The sequence below is a fragment of the Kogia breviceps genome, chromosome X (genome assembly GCF_026419965.1).
Source record: "Kogia breviceps isolate mKogBre1 chromosome X, mKogBre1 haplotype 1, whole genome shotgun sequence".
Lineage (NCBI taxonomy): Eukaryota > Metazoa > Chordata > Mammalia > Artiodactyla > Physeteridae > Kogia > Kogia breviceps.
Window position 1 is genome coordinate 32,416,774 of NC_081330.1, and position 19,201 is coordinate 32,435,974.

General features: G+C 35.0%; 1 pseudogene; it reads right to left on the minus strand.

Annotated features, from left to right (window-relative positions):
- Positions 1 to 18,006: 18,006 nt before the first annotated feature.
- LOC131748291 (14-3-3 protein epsilon-like) lies at positions 18,007 to 18,952 on the minus strand (annotated as a pseudogene).
- Positions 18,953 to 19,201: the final 249 nt, after the last annotated feature.

Sequence of the window (19,201 nt, forward strand, 5' to 3'; positions counted from 1 at the left end):
TCTGCACATCTCTGCAGAAAAGGATTTTTGAAGCATTCAAGTTTGGAGATAAGAACCTCATAATAAAAATAGCCACAGAAGCAAATCTTTCTCTCTCATGAAAAATATAACAAATAACTACAAGTTTCCTTCCAAATATAAAAATGTGCTTTTTAATTTAACCATTCAATTTTATTATATCCATGAATATACAAGACTTTCTTCAGGTTCACACTTCTCCAAAATGTTCTACATCCAACAACAGAAATCATATTCCTTCTCAGATATTCTCATTAGATGTCTTCTTTGCAGAGGAAATTCATGCAAATAGTTGTCTCTTCCATACATCTAAAACTGCCACCATTTACCCACCCAAACTTCCTTATAATAAGTCAGCTGTACTTGCTAGACAATTAAGTATTGTACATGGGGAGTCACATTCAAATTTATTGCATTTGTTCACATTTGATTTCTTTGTTGGGAGGCATTATCCGCTTGGAGGGCATCAGAATTCTAGAAGGTGAATTTGGGTATACTGGCCCCAAAAGCTGCCCATTGATAACCACCATTCCTTAGCTGAGAATTACTAGATAACATTTTCTATGTTTGTTAGCAAGAGTATTTTAACCTAATGAGCATGGTTGTTGAAGGCCTTTCTTTCCCAACTGGATTATTGCCATATTTAAAAATCCCACAGGGAGATCTACTATTCACTGTATCTTCTGTGTCTTTGCTGAGCTACTCTTATGAACTTCCTGATGCCAAGATGTGATAAGTATTAGTCTTGAAAATCCCTGTACAGAAGAGCAAGTAAGCACTATTTCTCAATCTATGATGTGTACCTAAGTCAAACGAACCAAAAAAGTACTGAAAAACTATGTTTTTTATTTTTAAAATAATGATTCTATGCAGTCCTAATTTTAAGAAACTATTGCTGACAAAAATCTTATTGTCTCAATTCAATTAGCTCCATTAACTTAGGTGACTCTGAGATAAGGTCGATGTCAACAACAAACTCAAGTAGATAGAACTGATGTTAAATAAGATGATTTTGAAAGAAAAACTGGTCTTTAGACAAGTAAGAGTTGATATATATTTGATGTCAAAATAGGACTTTTTGGGGGGAGACAGATATTTTGTTCAGAAGGTAAACCTTACTAAAGACAATGCAATAAAACTGAGTTAATTGAATTTTTAAAAATTCATGATATAGCTCACAGAAGTAACAGCCTAATTTCTGGTGGATTCCTATTTACACTGGGTGCTACACTTTTAAAATGAGCATTATTATTGTCATTTGCCTCCCTTCAATCTTGATGACCTGGGACAAAGTCCTAAGTTCCCTGACCAAGTTCCAGCTTTACTTACAAATCAAAATATACATATGTTAAATATAACTCAACTACCCAATATCATCAAGTTACCAAATGTCTTATCAGCACTTCACCAGAAAAGAACAGATCAGAGTTTTAATTTTAAAAGGCAAAAAAAGAAAATTAATCCATGGTAGTCAATCTGAGGTCAGCATACATTCACCCCAATTTCATAAATCTACTGCCTCTACATACAACGTTCTGAATAAGGAGAATGGATCTTCAATCAAGATGATAGCCCTTATACCTTCCTAAATTGTAAAATCAGGTAATTTGGCACAGTCCTTGGGTCTTGGGGAAGAGGGCAAGACTGTGCTACTCAAATATTAAAATAAAATGGGTGGGGGAGCAGTCTCTACATGAGAAATCTCTATATCTTTTGCTTAATTTTGCTGTGCACCTAAAACTCCTCTAAAAATATCGTCTATTTAATAAATAAATAAATGTCACCCTCTGCTAATCTTCAGCTATTCTGAAATTCATATAACTAGAATCCAACAACCCCAAGTATGCACCAGTTAAATATGGCTTTTCTTTTTTCTATGTATTTCAAGTCAAAATGATAGATTACCAGCCCTCTGTACTTTAGGTATGAGCCCTACATCAACTGAGGCTGAGAGAGAATTCTATTGAATTCTCATGAAGCTGTATAGCATTTGGCAGTGATAAATACATTTGGCTGACAGTAATAGAGACTCATCAACACTTGGATATTGAGTTTCATTCATCCGACACTCATATGAGGAACAGTTTCTAAAACACTTTTTCATGCATTTATGTTTCTCTGCCAGTAAAGAAAAAGTATTCTGAGTATTTTGGGCTACCTTATCAGTAGGTACAGAAAACCCTCCTGTTTTCCAAATTTAGGAGTGAGTTTTAGACGTCTCAGTTCTGATATCCCCTTCATGCTCTCAATAGATAATTATGCCTTCTATTTCTTTGCCTTGCTTCTGCAGTAGGCTGGGAAGACCCTCCTTATTAAAAAGTTCATTAGTTAATGTCAATACAGGCTTTCAGACTTGTAACGTTTGAAAAATCAAAAGACATGAAAAAGGAGAGAGTTTTAATAAAAACAAGGAAAATGGTAAGAAACTATATATCTATTGGAGAAACGTATATCATAGCCTGTAGGTATAAGTAGGGTAGCCTATATTTCTATAGTTGGGAAAGCTTAAGATATAAAATGATCTATATTTTCCTTCCATGAAATATTATAATGAACAAAATATTTGCCATATAATAAGTTTTAAGGATGATAGTCAGGAGGCTGATTTTTCTTAAAATGTTGTTCCAATACTAGAGCCAGGCTAATTTCCATGGCAGCAATGCTATAGAGAGAGTTAAGAGTGTTTCAAAGCAATATATTAGGCTAAAAGAATATTCTAGATTAAAAGAACCAAACAGATAACTGTGAAGAAAATTAGAAATAATTTGTCTTTTTTATCAGAAAGTTTATGAATGTGTAGTGAAATAAAAAGAAAAGCATCTATATCTTTTTCAGGCAGTATAAAGGAATATAGCCAAACAGAGGTTACTGGCAGATGTTTGTCTCCACTCATTAATCTGGACAAAAACAGGTTTTAGCAATTGAATTCTATCTGTGCTTTCCATAATCCTGCAAACACATTTCAAAGTACTGTACTTATATTGCTGTTCCAGGGTTGTTGAAGAGAAAATATGCCTGGCATCCTTTGGAATTGGCATATGCAATGTTTTTCAAAACAGACTAAATCCCTGGCATCTTTCCTAAGCTTATTAAAATGTTGTATTTGCCTTCCAAGTGTCACTTTTTAACCAGAACACTCTCATAAATTTACCCTGTCTATGACAGCTCCCATGTTTTAAGAGAGCCAGAATTTTGTTTTGTACATATAACAAGGGAATAAATGGCCCTGATGAATAATTTTCATTTTTGCAGGATGAAGTTATCAAGCAGAAAGCTTCATTAGACTTGCTGCCATTGTTTTAGAGATGAAAAAAAGAAATCATTTTGAAGGTGATATGCCTAACTAACACTGAACCACCTCAGTAATACCCATTAACTTCAGGTGAGGGACCATAGAGTTTAAAATCCATTCCAAAATATTAGAAAAAATAGTCTGTTCTAAGTGAATTGTTTTAATGAAGCTTAGTTATGTTGCAAACATACAATAAAAATACAAAATGAGCTGATAGAATACCTCTCAGCTAAATAAATGAAATATGAAGTCAAGCCTGTTAAAATGCCTGCATCTGCAGAAAAGGATTGCAGTTACAGTAAAGATATTCCATATGGTGGAGAGAGATGGGCTGGGGGAGAGAGAGAAAGAGGGAGGGAGGTAGAGAACACAACTAGATAACTAGATGTGCAGTTGTGGACTGCATTTGATCTACAGGGTAATGATGCATGGAATACTGGGTTCTTTATAATGGAAGTTTTCTGTATACCTATGATATTAGCAATAAGCAGTGAGGTTGAATTTCTCTTTTACATTAGCAAACAAGATAACATCAGATGCTCTCAGAATTGCCTTTTATACTCCTTTTCAAAGAACCCCTGAAAGTTTCCTGGCTGCAAGAAAGTATCTTTTTTAGGGAAAAAAATACATCCCCTACATAAGAAAGAAGAAACACATCCGTTTATCACTCCTTACGACTGTGAAATAGTTTTCTTGCAGTGAGACTAGAGGTGGTGCCTTTTGTTACTCTTTCCATTACCATTTTTCACTATCCTCATGCTGTCAAATAAATGTATATGAGATACTGATGTCTGATGAAGCCAAAAACGTTACTTCTCTCAAAGCTATCTATCCTTTAACAGGGGATGAAAGAAATAAGCAAAAAAGAAACTATAAATGTGGCATCTTTCTAATTTGGTGGTCCTTGGACAAGTGATTTACTAATACCCATAAAGTCACAAAATCATACTACTGTCTCCATCTCTGAACAAGACCATTATTCATCCACTGACTAGTTCCACTCTTCTTTAGGCTACAAATGTGAAAGCTCTGATAATGCATATGAGGAAAGCTGTACAAGTATAGGTACCAATATACCACCTGCACATATAAAAGGGAAGAATGAAGCATCTTAACAGTATTATCTATCTTATAAAAACCTGGGATTTCCAATCTGGATGGACTCTTGGAGATCATCTACTTCAGTTACCACATTTCTTACAGATGGAAAAATGGAGGCTTAGGGAGGGACTGTACAAGATCACTCTGATAGTGGTAGAACCTGGATTGGATCCTGTAGCTCCTGATTGCCAGTCTGGTAAGAAACCCCACATAACCAGACAGTTTCCCAGTTTCCCTCCCAATGTGGGCGATGATTACCCAAACATGATCTGTAATACAAACTTCTGTTTATGGAATATGTTGTCTTTCTCTGGAAGATGAAACAGTGCATATTTCAAGACCAAAGAGAACCACATCTTTTCCCTAATGGTCTTCTCTGACCACTATATTTTCCTGTTCAAGAATTATGAGTTGAACAAACCTTGATATTTAGTATTAAAGTGTTTGCCATTATTCACCTATTGATTCAAGGTTTCTTGATAGTATAATTTATTTTTATTCCAAAGCACTTTGACCATGAACTCCCAGGAATAACAAAATTAAATCTAAAAATAGGAAACATCTTAAATGCATAATTTGTCAAACTCCTATCCAGAGAAATATTGATTTTTGAGTACTTGTCCATAAAATATTTCTTAGTATATACTACTAGGGTTTAAGTGCAAATCTCTTTCAGTGCTTTTTGCATTTTATTAAGGACCAAAATTCAGTCTACTAAAATCTGTCTGATGCATATATTCTCATATTGTTATTGTGTATGCTTCCTCTCTTCTAAGCTAGATTACACACTTTTCTAAGTGTAGGAATCACTTCATCAAACCTTTCTTGTATTCTTCCCTGCACCAAAACACAGTATATGTCACATAGTCAGTGTTCCATATATAGTTCTAGAGTGAACAGATTTATTACTTATCTCCAAGACAATGGCTATATAATTTCTTTGGAGGACACAGGCTTTGGAGAAAGAAAATATTGGATAAAGAGATACAAATTCACCAGCATTGTGACCTTACAGAAATTACTTGACAAAGCTGATACTCAGTTTCTCACCTATAGTACTGACAACAATATCAATGATTCTAAATTACTTCAAGCTTGTTGTAAAATGAGATAACATCCGTGAATTATCTATCTCTCACATTTCCTGCTTTAAGCAATGGACATAAGCAATAAATATTCACTCCCTTTTCTCTGTTTCTCTGTTTTTTTTAAAATTTGAATAAAATAATTACAGAAATGACCTGGAAAGACCCTAACAAAAACAAAAAAATATCATGCCATAGAATCATGCAGAACAAGTTAAATCCAGATAATAATATTATCCTCACAAAACTAATGGGAGGACTGAGAATAATGTAAGTAAAACAATTACTGCAGTGCCTAGTTCGAAGTAGATGCTTAACACATGATATTATTTATTGTTGGGGTATTTTATTCAACCAAAGTTCCTTATTAGTCTGAACTCAACTTTTAATACATTCATCAGTTCTAAATTATAATTGAGAGGTAATATTGCCTAACCATATTTATGATATATCCATGGTAGTATCTGTAGACCCTTGCACATAAAGTATTTATTCTCAGCCTATATTAGTGTGTCCTCTGGATTGCTGTTCAATAGAGACAAAGGCCACCACTAAATATACTCCCGAAGGAGAAGAATGGGCACAGTGCCGGGACCACAACAAAGAGAAAATGAAAACACTGGGGATAAGAAATCTAAGCCTCTATCTTTCCAAACATTCACAAAAACACAGAAAATTGTGTAATCAGCTCCAATGTCCACATGACCCAGTTTCAAAGTTCAGCAAAATTTTTCCAATTCTGTTTTCTCTATCAGGTCCTAACTCTGTATGTGTGGGTGTTGGAATATTTTAAAGATAATAATAGGCATCATGGGGCTTCCCTGGTGGTGCAGTGGTTGAGAGTCCGCCTGCCGATGCAGGGGACGCGGGTTCGTGCCCCGGTCCGGGAAGATCCCACATGCCGCGGAGCCGCTGGGGCCGTGAGCCATGGCCGCTGAGCCTGCGCGTCGGGAGCCTGTGCTCCGCAACGGGAGAGGCCACAGTGGTGAGAGGCCCGTGTACCGCAAAAAAAAAAAAAAAAAAAAAAAAAAAAAAAAAAAAAAAAAATAGGCATCATGTCATTTCAGCCACAAATTCTTCAGTCTGCATGATATAGACATTTTACAAACATAAATACCATACCATTATCACAGTCCCCCAATAATGTTAATTCCACACTATCATCTAATACTCAGTCTGTATTTAAATTGATCTGATTTTCTCAAAACGTTTTTACAGTTTATTTTTTCCAACTGGGATTCCAACATCATCTATACATTACATTTAGTTGTTATTTCTCCTAAGTCTCTTTTATTCTAAAAGAGTCATTTCCTTTTCTTTGGGAATCTGAGTTGTAATGTGGATAAATGTGTGACCATAATTCACAGATGTTGCCTGGAGCTGGAAAGGCAGAAAGCAAGTTAGTATGGCTCATTATAGATGCGCAGATACGGTGACCATTACACACTATTCAGTGAACAGTAACAAACACTAAAAAAAGAGTTGACTGTACCTGCTGGACGTGAATATAAGTTACTCTTTAAAAGAACAGAAAAACCAACTAAAAGCCATCTTATTTTCATTGCTTAAGCTCAATCCTGTGTATCATCGTTGCTTTACTGCTCTACTCCACTTTTCAAAAGGTAAATGACATTCTCTAGAGTCATACAGGATGCATCATTGAAATGGTTAATGTACTAATGATTTTTAAAAAATCAGTTTATTTCTTTCCTCCAGGACTATCCTCTGGAGAAACTTTGCTCCAAGCTTTTATTCTGCAGCATGATCCAGAGCTTATTTTTCCATAAAAATCTTAGCTTCAAGGCAAAATTAGCTGATAAACTCTAAAATGATCTTTACTTTTCACTGTTTAACACATTAAAACATTTTCCTTAACCATTCTCTATTGCTCTTTAGCTTGTAAAGGCTTGACAATGTCCTGAATGATATTATTAATCTGAATCATGCAGTTTGCTGCAAAATGAGCTAATAGTCATTGTATTCACAGCTCCTCATAGGAGCAGATTCTTAGAGGTAAACAAAGTTCATTCTTAGAAGAACAGTTGTTTTTGGACCACTAGAATATCACTTATTACAGAAATTGAATTTACACTTTAAAAATCCACACTAGTGTTTTATATTCCCTTAGCTTACATCATTTATCCAATGTATCTTATTCTTCATCAAATATTTCTTTTAGGTTTACTCCCATTCTGGCATTCAAAGTTCTCAAAAATCTCACTCAGGTGAAATTTCTGTGAAGCTAATATAGAATGTAAGCTCTGGGTCTTTCATTTGCATGGGTCCCTTTCCAGCCCTGGCAGGGCCTTAGCAATGTATTCATATAGCCATACATTTCTGAAAAGTTTGAAAAATTATACTTTAACTATATTCAGTTAAGACCACTGTCGCATTCCACTCTGATTTTGCTCCATGTCAGATGTCATTAGAGGGATCATAGTCATAGACGTTTTTACAATCTGACTAAGGGACGTTGACAAGCAATCTGAAACTGACAAAGATAACATAAAACTCACAATTTGCCATTATAATGAGGACATAAATGACAAATGTGTTAATGAGTGCCATCAATTCAGAGTGGTAAGATTATTCATTGCCCAAGAAAATTTCATGTGTCAAGAAATCTTTCAGTTTACATATAAAAGAATTTTAATAGTAGTTTTATCAAATTTGACAACAATCCTAAAAAAAATTATGACATTATTTATAATAAGTTGTGAGGCTGAAAAAGCCTGTTTTAAACTAGCAATGATAAAAATAAATATCTATCACACCACAGGTAAAAAGCAATCATTTCTCTATTCTTTCCTCAGATGTTTATATTATAAAACCATTCTTATGAAGAGGCAATCAACAAGTATCAGGCAAAACTTGTACGAAGAAAAGTAGTGTAGAGGTGTTCAAGCCGTGATTTAATAAAAATGGTATTTCTCTCTCTCTTTTTTTTTTTTTTTTTTTTTTTTTGCGGTACACGGTACACGGGCTTCTCACTGTTGTGGCCTCTCCCATTGTGGAACACAGGCTCCAGGCGTGCAGGCTCAGTGGCCATGGCTCACGGGCCCAGCCGCTCCGCGGCATGTGGGATCTTCCCGGACCGGGGCACGAACCCGCGTCCCCTGCATCGGCAGGCAGACTCTCAACCACTGCGCCACCAGGGAAGCCCGAGGTTTTTTTTCTTTTAAATATATTTGTTTATACCAAATATTGCATTCAAAATTTTATAGCATTTCTCTTAAAGAGAGCCCCTGATTATATGAGCTTTAGAGCCCACCAAACCTAGGTGTACCCCTGATCTGACCACTCATTACCCACTTAAAATTATCACCCACTGTTTCCCAGTATGAACCCTCCTCGTTAGTTGAGCCAACTGTCATGCATGAAATAAACCAAGTTCCTTACCATCCCTCAAATATACCATGTTGATACTTGCTTCTACTTTTATTCAGGTTAGGTTATCAGCCATCCTCAGGGTACCCAACTAAGCAAATATTCTTAAAGAGTTAACTCGAGAGCTATCACCTGTAGGAAGTTTTTCTTGATTTGATCATCCCTCCTCAGACACAATTAGTCTTTTCTCTGAATCAGCTTTCACTTTACATTAACTTATACAGAGGTTAAGTACTATAAGTCAATCCCTCACTAGATTGTAATTGTTCTCAGAGCAGGAGGAAGCTCCCTTAGGTGAGTTTTTGCCAGTTTTCGGTACATTATTTTCCTTACTCTGGGCTTTCAGTTGATGTTGGTTGAATCAGTAGGTGGTGTGTAGTGGAATCATATTTTTAGAACACAACTGAATTCACCTCTATGAAGCTGTTTTTTCCTGTCTAGTCAAACCCAAATTGATTCCTTCCTTTTTAGAAATTTCCTTTTGCATTATAATCTATATCTTGATCATTTATCATATAAAAACACCAATTATTATGTGTTGCCTTCCCATATGAATTGAGAGCAGAAATCATGACATAGACTTCTTTGGGAGCTCTCCTAGAGCCGTGCTCTTCAACTGCATTTTTAAACACAGTTTATTTATTTCTCCACTATAAAATATTCTTCTACCTATTTTCATTTATGATATAATGTAACAGTCACAATCATTGCAATAACTTTCCAACACCTGTATACTCATTTACTTGATATTTTCTCTCAACACACTCATTTTAAATAAATATATATATATATATATACACTTATATAATTAAAAAGGAAACAGCTTAAATAGAAAGTCAGGATTGATAGCCACAAAAAACAGTTATGATTTCTAGCTTCTATCAAATCCTCTGACCCTAAGCCTACTTCCTTTTTATTAAACAGAAAGATTATTAAATGTTAGAAAGATATTAAAGACTCATTAGCACCAAACTGAGACTTGCTCCTTAACATAATCCATTCATTCATATAATTTATATTTGTTGTCTTTCTCCTATATGCCTGGATACTCAAGATACCGGTTTCATTGGGATCCTACTGGGAGAAGATGGGGGAATAAAGCAATCAATGCAAATAAATATACAAGTTAATTTGAGCTAGAACAAATTCACTGAAGAAAATAAAATGGAATAATATAAATGAAATTGACTGGGATGAGAATCATTTTTGATTGGACAATCAGAAAAAAATTTAAAAGATAGCTTTCTCACTGAGTTATTATTTGTAAAGCCTAGGTCTGTGTATGATCTGAAATAATCCATGTATACCACCAAGGCACATGTCTTTCATTTTGGCAACCACTAAACTATATTTACATTTTGAAGTAGACAGATCTGAATAAAAGTCTCATCTCTACCACTTACCAGCTGTGAAATCTTGGCCAAGTTACCTAATCTCTCTAAGCCTCAGTTTCCTTATCAGAAAAATGAGGACAATCAAAATAAAAATCATAGAATTTCTATAAAGAATAAATAAGAGAAAGGAATTCATATACTTCACAGAGTGCCTGGTACATCATAAGCAGCCTTTGCAAAAGTCCTATGGCAATTTCACCATTTGGCAATTGTCAGGTCCCTTTGATAAATAAAAGGAGCCCTTGGTAGTTAGAAGTTGGCAGAAGCTGTACATTTCCTACCCCAAAACCTCACTACCAGATGGTATGCTTCATTGAAGACAGGTTTTTGACCAAATTCTGTCACGTGTACAAATATTTATAAGCACAAAACATTCATAATTGCATGTAGCTCAGGTTAATTCCCACTCTGACTGAGACACACAGACTGACACTTTGCAGCAATATTTACTCTGGGCAGATGCTATGATATTTCTACAGCAGGAATAACCAACATGGTAGTCTTGTAATGTGGTAGAGTCCTCTGTGAAGTAGAGGGATACGAGATCAGTGGGGTTCTAGGTATCGAGCTCTACACAGAGGATTATAGGTTGCTGCACTTGCCAGATTTTTCTACATGGTTCTCATAAGGATAGTGAGACCTGTATTATCTTTCCAACCAGCCTTCTCTCTTGAACACCACTAATGAAACATATTTCTAACATCTCTTATTCTAATTACAAACTCTCTGGTGTAGATTTTGATAAAAATATTGAAATGCTAAATAACTATTTTTGTTTTGTTGATTCCAACTTAAGGTACCTCAAGTGCTAATTAACTGCCCTTACAATGAAGTCATAATTTGTACACATTTATATCACACTGTGTATATTGAAGTATTTTTAAAGTAAAATACTCCACAATATAACAGCTCAATAATATTAGCTGTTATTTTCAGTATAATAAAAATATAGGTAGAACCTTTGTTGTAACAATTAGAACTAGTTTAAAGAAATATCCAATTACCCTATTATTGGATAATTATCTATTGTTCACATCCCTAATGACTGTGAAAGTAACCAAGGCGTTTAGGAAGAACTGATTAACTCTTTCTGGTCACCATTTAACCAGAACATAAGCCTTCATGAACCTACAAAACATGTTGGATAAAAAGTAGGTGTTTAATATATCCTTAGTTTTGTATACATGATAATAGCCGCAAAATACTAATTATTGGTATTATTATGATGACTGCTAGTATTTTAAATGGAAAGAAAAATGAAAATTAATAATTCTTTCACAATTTTCCTTCTAGTTTCACTTGTTTATAGTAGAAACAGCAAGGTGTACAAAAGAAATATAAAAAACATTCAACCCAGCTTTGCCACTGATTAGCTGTGTGATTATACACAAGTCACAGCTTCCATGCTTCAGTTCCCTCATCTATAAAGTATGGATCATACCCATTTCCCCTAACTGGCAGGGAGGTTTTGAAAAGAAAATGAAGTTATACATGAGGATAGGTATCAACAATTTTTAAAGCACTGTACTAATAATAGGCTACTATTATTACTAGTATTTTTTATTTTGGTTTGATTCCTAATCAGAGAGTGTAATAAGACAAGAGTCAATGATAATAGAGCCAATAAAAATATCATTAGTGACAGTAGTCCAATTAGACAACAGTGGTTGGCAGAAGGTAGACTATAAAAATATATCTGCATATATAGAAGTCATTCATTTTTCATAAATGTCAAAAAGATAGAAATTCTTTTTTCTTCAACTGAGAAGCTGATGCTTTTATTTATAGACCTTCAATAAACTATTCACTAGTTTTTTTAAATCTCCAACTATTTATATTTATATTCAAAACACTAGCAGATACATTTTCTTGATATTTTTTAGTTCTCTTTGAGTACACTCTAAGGACCAATCTTGTAGGATAGGTAGCTGCCTATAAGCTATGCTTTTGAAAGCTCAGAAGGTTCTTAAGAATATTTTGACTGTATTAAGTATTCCCTTACACTGGAGGAGAAATATATTAATAACCATACTGTAGGGATTTAATTGTTAATTTGATGTCACTGTCCAGGAAGCAAGTGTCCTGAGATATTGATAATAATGGAATGGGTGAAAAAATTGCAGAGAGAGCTCTAAAGTGATGTCTTAGTCTAGTAAAATGTAAGGGAAGTAGAGGAAGAGAGAAGGGCCAGCAGAGGACTGCTTGAGAATACCAACAGATGGGATGAAGAGATGGGGTGAACAGAGGACCAACTTGACATACTTGACCATTTTTCTTGAAATAAACTTTGAAAACAGAATTCAGTAATCAGTTGACTCAAAAACTCAATTTGCTGACAAAAGATTAATCTCCAAGATTTACAAAGAGCTCATGCAGCTCAATAACAAAAAAAACCAAACAACCCAATCCAAAAATGGGCAGAAGACCTAAATAGACATTTCTCCAAAGAAGATATACAGATTGCCAACAAACACACGAAAGAATGCTCAACATCATTAATCACTAGAGAAATGCAAATCAAAACTACAATGAGATATCATCTCACACCGGTCAGAATGGCCATCATCAAAAAATCTAGAAACAATAAATGCTGGAGAGGATGTGGAGAAAAGGGAACCCTCTTGCACTGTTGGTGGGAATTTAAATTGATACAGCCACTATGGAGAACAGTATGGAGGTTCCTTAAAAAACTACAAATAGAACTACCATATGACCCAGCAATCCCACTACTGGGCATATACCCTGAGAAAACCATAATTCAAAAAGAGTCATGGACCACAATGTTCATTGCAGCTCTATTTACAATAGCCAGGACATGGAAGCAACCCAAGTGTCCATCATTGGATGAATGGATAAAGAAGATGTGGCACACACATACAATGGAATATTACTCAGCTACCAAAAGAAACGAAATTGAGTTATTTGTAGTGAGGTGGATGGACCTAGGGTCTGTCATACAGAGTGAAGTAAGTCAGAAAGAGAAAAACAAATACCGTATGCAAACACATATATATGGAATGTAAGGAAAAAAAGGTCATGAAGAACCTAGGGGTAAGACGGGAATAAAGACACAGACCTACTAGAGAATGGACTTGAGGATATGGGGAGGGGGAAGGGTAAGCTGTGACAAAGTGAGAGAGTGGCATGGACATAAATACACTACCAAACGTAAAATAGATAGCTAGTGGGAAGCAGCCGCATAGTACAGGGAGATCAGCTCGGTGGTTTGTGACCACCTAGAGGGGTGGGATAGGGAAGGTGGGAGGGAGGGAGATGCAAGAGGGAAGAGATATGGGAACATATGTATATGTATAACTGATTCACTTTGTTATAAAGCAGAAAGTAACATACCACTGTAAAGCAATTATACTCCAATAAAGATGTTAAAAAAAAAAGAAGAAAAAAAAAAACCAAACTCAATTTGCCTCCATTTCAAAGAGGGGATCTTCCTTGAGTGTCCCCAGGCATCCAGAGATAGGTATGCTATCTCAGGATGAAAAAGCTCTCAATAAAAACTTTACTTCCTCTACAATTTGGCCTCTAGTCAGCCTTGTAAAAATGTATTATGTAGAAAATATTAATTAATTAAAACTCATCAAGTAATGCTCTGTGTGAAGCCAGATATTTTTCAATTCAATAGCCACCTACTATTGTCTGTGATAAAATTGTAAGATATACAGGGTAAAAAGGCAGAGGGTTCTTAATCTCCAGGAACTCACATATCTTATAATCGTCTCTTAGTATTGCTCATTTGTAGGCACTTATATCTTCATCCTGCAGGATCTGGAATCAACCGTGACCAAGGCAAACTGTACATAAGGAGAGATATTTCTATCACTGAGTGAGACTTTGAACTAGTTCTGCTGCTGTAAGTCAAATATCTAATATCCCTAAACTTTCCTTTTAAACCATATGTGTCCAATTTGTGCTACTGAACAAGTCTTGGTTTCTGATTATTCATTTGTTCATTGGAACTGAAACCTTGTTTGGACCCTAAATACTAGATACTAGAGCATGTTTGGGGCCTTGAAAAGCTTTCTACATGTTGCCAATTACCTTTCTCTTTATTTCCTCCATCTTCAAGATTCTTGCTCAAAATTGAATATACCACCTACAGACATATCTTACTACAATAAATCTGAAATTGTCAATCACCACTTTCTGAAGCCTCTTGTTTCTGTAACCTTACACACTAGATCTGATTTCCTAGGACTCCACTGACAGCCAAGTTCAAGCACAGCTTAACCACATTTGATTGAATGTTCTAATTTAAACTATTGATTGTCCCTCTCAGGAATTAGTCTTATGGTTTTGTCAGCAAATCATCCCCATTTTACTTGTTTACCTATGCTTCCACCACTAGCTTTGAAGTCGAACCTAACTGGGTTATCACAGTCACCTTAATAGTTATCTTCCTATTCTTAATCATAATTTGTACACAAATTTTCTACTATGCCCTATCACTCTTGCAATCCAAAAGTGTACATAAGTTTTTTTCTTCACATCTTCTAAACAGAAGGTTAATTTATAACTACCTGTTATTTTTAAGAAATATCTACAATGAATGTACTGATATATTAAAGAAAGTAACAAGAAAGGAAGGAAGGGAAATAGGAAGGGAGGGAAGGGAGGGAGAGATAGAGAAGAAGAAGGGAGGAAAGGAGGAAGAAAGGAAGGAAGAAAAGTTGAAATTAACCACAGTGAGAAACTCAGTATTTTGGCTTGTTGGCTTGGACTTCCAAGTATAATTCAAACAAAACATAAAATCCTACAATATGTGACACTAATGTGAAAATTTCTCCCTTGATGCAAACCCTTTTTGGTATTTTTCAGCTGGAACTAAAAAGCACACTACTCTCTAACTGTGCAAGGAGCACACTTATGATGCTGTGTAAGACACCATTAATGCAGAAATAAAAATGTTTAACATTAAAAATTTATATTTGTGATTTACATTAATTTCCATAGCATAGTACATGGCATTGTTTGTTCTTATGATTAAAGAACTTATCTTAAAAACACTGCCCTAGATGGCAGAGGAGAAAATCCTCGCAAAAGTAGGAACACAAAACATAAAGGTGTAAATTGCATTCAAAAGTCAAGTCTAGAAAAAGAGGTTAGAAAACAAATCTCATATTACTCTTTAAGATCTGAATTGAAGTATAATTATAAGATAATGAAAGTTATTTTCTTGTGTGATACATCAACTGGCTCTTGACAGCAGCTCCCAAAATTAAAATCCACCCAGATTTGCAGCAATGTCAATAATGCTAGAGTATGTGTATGGTCTTACAATGTAACTGTGTGGAAATATATTTTTTAGTTATGTTTCAATTACATTGGTTTACTAAACATCACCCCATAAACCATTAAATGGTGTAAACAAAGACACAGAAAGTATACATGGACAAGAATATAAACTCCTACTCTCATGTGAAATTGTAAAAATATCAATTTCAAAGTCATGTAAAAATTAGGAAAGTTTCACAAGAAAAATATATTCAGATTAAATAATTCATATTCTATTTTACACCTTTAGTTTTCCTTCTTAGAACTACTTAGTGTAAGCTAAAGTAAAGATGGTTTGTAAAAGTAAGATTCAAAAATTCTAAGGTGGTAGCCAAGAAAACTTCATTTTGTTTATGGACAAAAGACTAATCATGACCATAAAATAACCAAAGTAGAGAGTAGGGTACATTTCAAGAAAGAAACTGGCTTTAAGTTCAGGTTCATAATATCTCTCCTTTCCAAAGGGAGCTTAAAAAGGGTAAGAAAGATTAAAGTATCATTGAAATTAAGACAATATCTCAGTTGCATAACACAACTCTGAGGAATATCATCCAGGTATAAAACATTTTGAATGAAATTAAAAGAATATACTAAGAATCAACTACAGAGATGCCAATATAACTTGTTAGGATATAAGCAGAAGAAAGTATGAAAAAAACTCAATTTTTCAAACTGAATGGACAACTGAGAGTATTATGTTGGCCAGGGAAATGAATTGAGGAAATATAATAGTAATGTTAAAATGCAATTAAGGTAGAAAATTGCCTATTTTTTTTACTAGTAAAAACTAAGCTACTAGAATTGAAGACAGGAGCAAGTACACAACAGATAATGCATTAAGGGACAAAGAAGAAAACCCATTAAGAAAAAAAAAGGGATATTCATAAAATGGGGATTCAAGACTCTAGATAATTGATATGACTGATGAAAGAAAACATATATAGCAATAACAACAAAAATATTCACAAGTCTAAAAGAAGAAAATCTTCCAGAAATGACAGAAGTCCTGAGTCTGCAAAGCAAAAGGCTTCACTGTCAAAAAAAACTTATAATGGCAAAAAATCCAGATATTCCTCATTATATAACTTTTAAGATGGAGAAAGAATATTATACCTACCCAGATGTAAGAAGGTTACTTGCTGTAGCATTAAGATATTTTTGGCTACAAGTAAAGGAATATATAGTTTAAAGTGGTTTAAAAATAGGTGTTTCAATTCTTGTTGGTTTTTCATTTGTTTTTGTTTTCCTCACATTACAAGAAATCGGAAAGAGGTTGTTTCACAGTTGGTACAGTGGCTTCATGATATCCACAAGGATATGGGCCCTTTGTATCCTTTCACATGACCATCCGCAGCAGTAAGACTTTTGTCTTCAGTTTTGTTCTCTCATGGTCACTTAGCTATTGCATCATCCCTCATTGCATCCTCACATAACCACACCCAAAAGCAGGAATAGAGAGTAGATACTGTCTCCTCATTTGTCTTATTTATTTATTTATTTGACTAGAGATTTTATTTTAGAAATACAGAGGATGGTGTCACAATAATATTTGACATTTTAAATTAAGGTTTGCTTCATTTAAGTTTAATATTAATTCCATACTTTGTTTCAGTAAGAACAATACAGATTTTCTGTATCTGTGGATCCAGTCAGACATCCAGTAGTACAAATTAACTTCAAGGCACACAAACTGAACAAAATAAGTTAAGCGATTGAATGGCTGAAGAACTCATTTCCCCAGAAGAAGAAGGAAGGGGAAGAAACAAAGAATATAACAGGCAAGCAGCCTTTTCCATACCACCTTCGATGCTAACCTGCTTCAGAGGGAGATAAAAGCAGGCAAGAATGAGCAGCCATAGATCATTGGACTGTTACCAGCATCATGCTTTTCAGCAACATTTCAGCAGAGTTTGAAGCACTTTTTTACAGTAAGACCATTACAACAAACTCTCCAAAGGACCTTTAACCACCTCAAGCTAACACCCAATTAATTTTAAACATTGGTTTAAAATTCAATTTAAACAACTAGAAAAAGGAAAAATGATACCACTTATGCCTCTAGAGTGTGATTAACCTCTCTCTTAGATGTTTGCATCACCTAGAAGTCTAATTGCTTTTGAATGTAATTTCCATTTCTAATGGTGATCTTGCCACATCTGGCAGGAGATGATAAAGTAGTGCTGAAAAAGCCTCTATGTAGTCCTATTAGTGTCTTAAAGAACCTAAAAACTGGAACCAGTAAAATGCACAGAAATTCACTCTTGCCTTTAAGAACATTTGAAAACTGCTTTTTTAAAAAAAACAGGGCAGAACCTAAATTCTGAAACCAAATGTAGAAGTCAGATTTGGTGGTTCTCACTGACCATGAGGAATTTCCTACGTAGTGGGATGGGAAGGAATAGGGTGGCTAAGGATGGTTTTTCTTGTTGGCTTTTAGGTCTCACTGATTTTCATCTTCCACATCCTGCAAAAATTCTTTTTTCTGCTCTTCACCATCACCCTGCATGTCTGAATTCAGTAGTGTCAGATTATCACATAACAACTGCATGATGTGTAGAGTCTTTATAGCTTTCTTCACTCAGCATATCCAGTTCTGCAGTTGCATTGAGAGTTGATTTTGCCAACCTGCAGGCATGCTCAGGGAAATTAAGAATTTCATAGTAGGAAAAAAAGAAGCATATTCACATATATAGAGAACAAACCATTGGTTACCAATGGGGGGGTGGGGGAGTGGGAGGTACAAACTACTGAGTGTAAGATAGGCAAAGGATGTATTATACAACACGGTGAATAGAGCCAACATTTTGTAATGACTGTAAATGGAAAGTAATCTTTAAAATTTGTATAAAAATAAAAGAATTTCATAGTAAAATACAGTAAAATTGAGAGCAAGACATAAGTAAATGGGATGCGTTGGAAGTTCTGTCATTGCAATATCATTAGCAGCTTTAAAGTTACTAGGCTGTTCTTTGCAGCCACCTTCCTGTGGCAAATTCAGCCAGATACCTGTGATAGTCCATTTTCATTTTATAATAGAAAACCTTGGACTCGCCAGTGTTAGCTGCTGGAATGAGGTGTTTGTCTGGTATATCCAAACTGTAACAACAGAATAACCTTAGCTCAATCTCGACCATATGCCAATACTACTAGATCATTTTTAGTTTGTTTGCTCCTTCTTAGTTTCTTCTTTCTGTTTAATGCTGCTGATTATTCTCCAGGAGGCTCTTCTAGCTTCAATCACAATTTTATACATAACAGATAGAAAATTTCTTTCTTTAACTGTCAGCTCCACATCTATCCCTGCTACTTTCTTCATTAATTCCATCCTATCATTCAGCCTCTTTGGCCAGCTTCCTGGTGTATACCAGATTCTCCTGATCGTGCATAGTGCAGCAGCTAGAGTGGGCCCTGTGCAACAGATGGAAGCGGATAGGATCTCTCTCTCAGCCTCCTGCTCTGCATCCAGGCAGCCCAATTATCTATTGTTTTAGTGAGGAAACTCTTTCTTAGAACACTCCATCAAAATTCTCCTTACATCTCTTCACTTCAACAAGGCCATATTACTACACTCTAGCTATAAGGGAGACTGGGGAAGTGATTTTCTACATTTCCATGCTCTATAATCAAAGATGGGA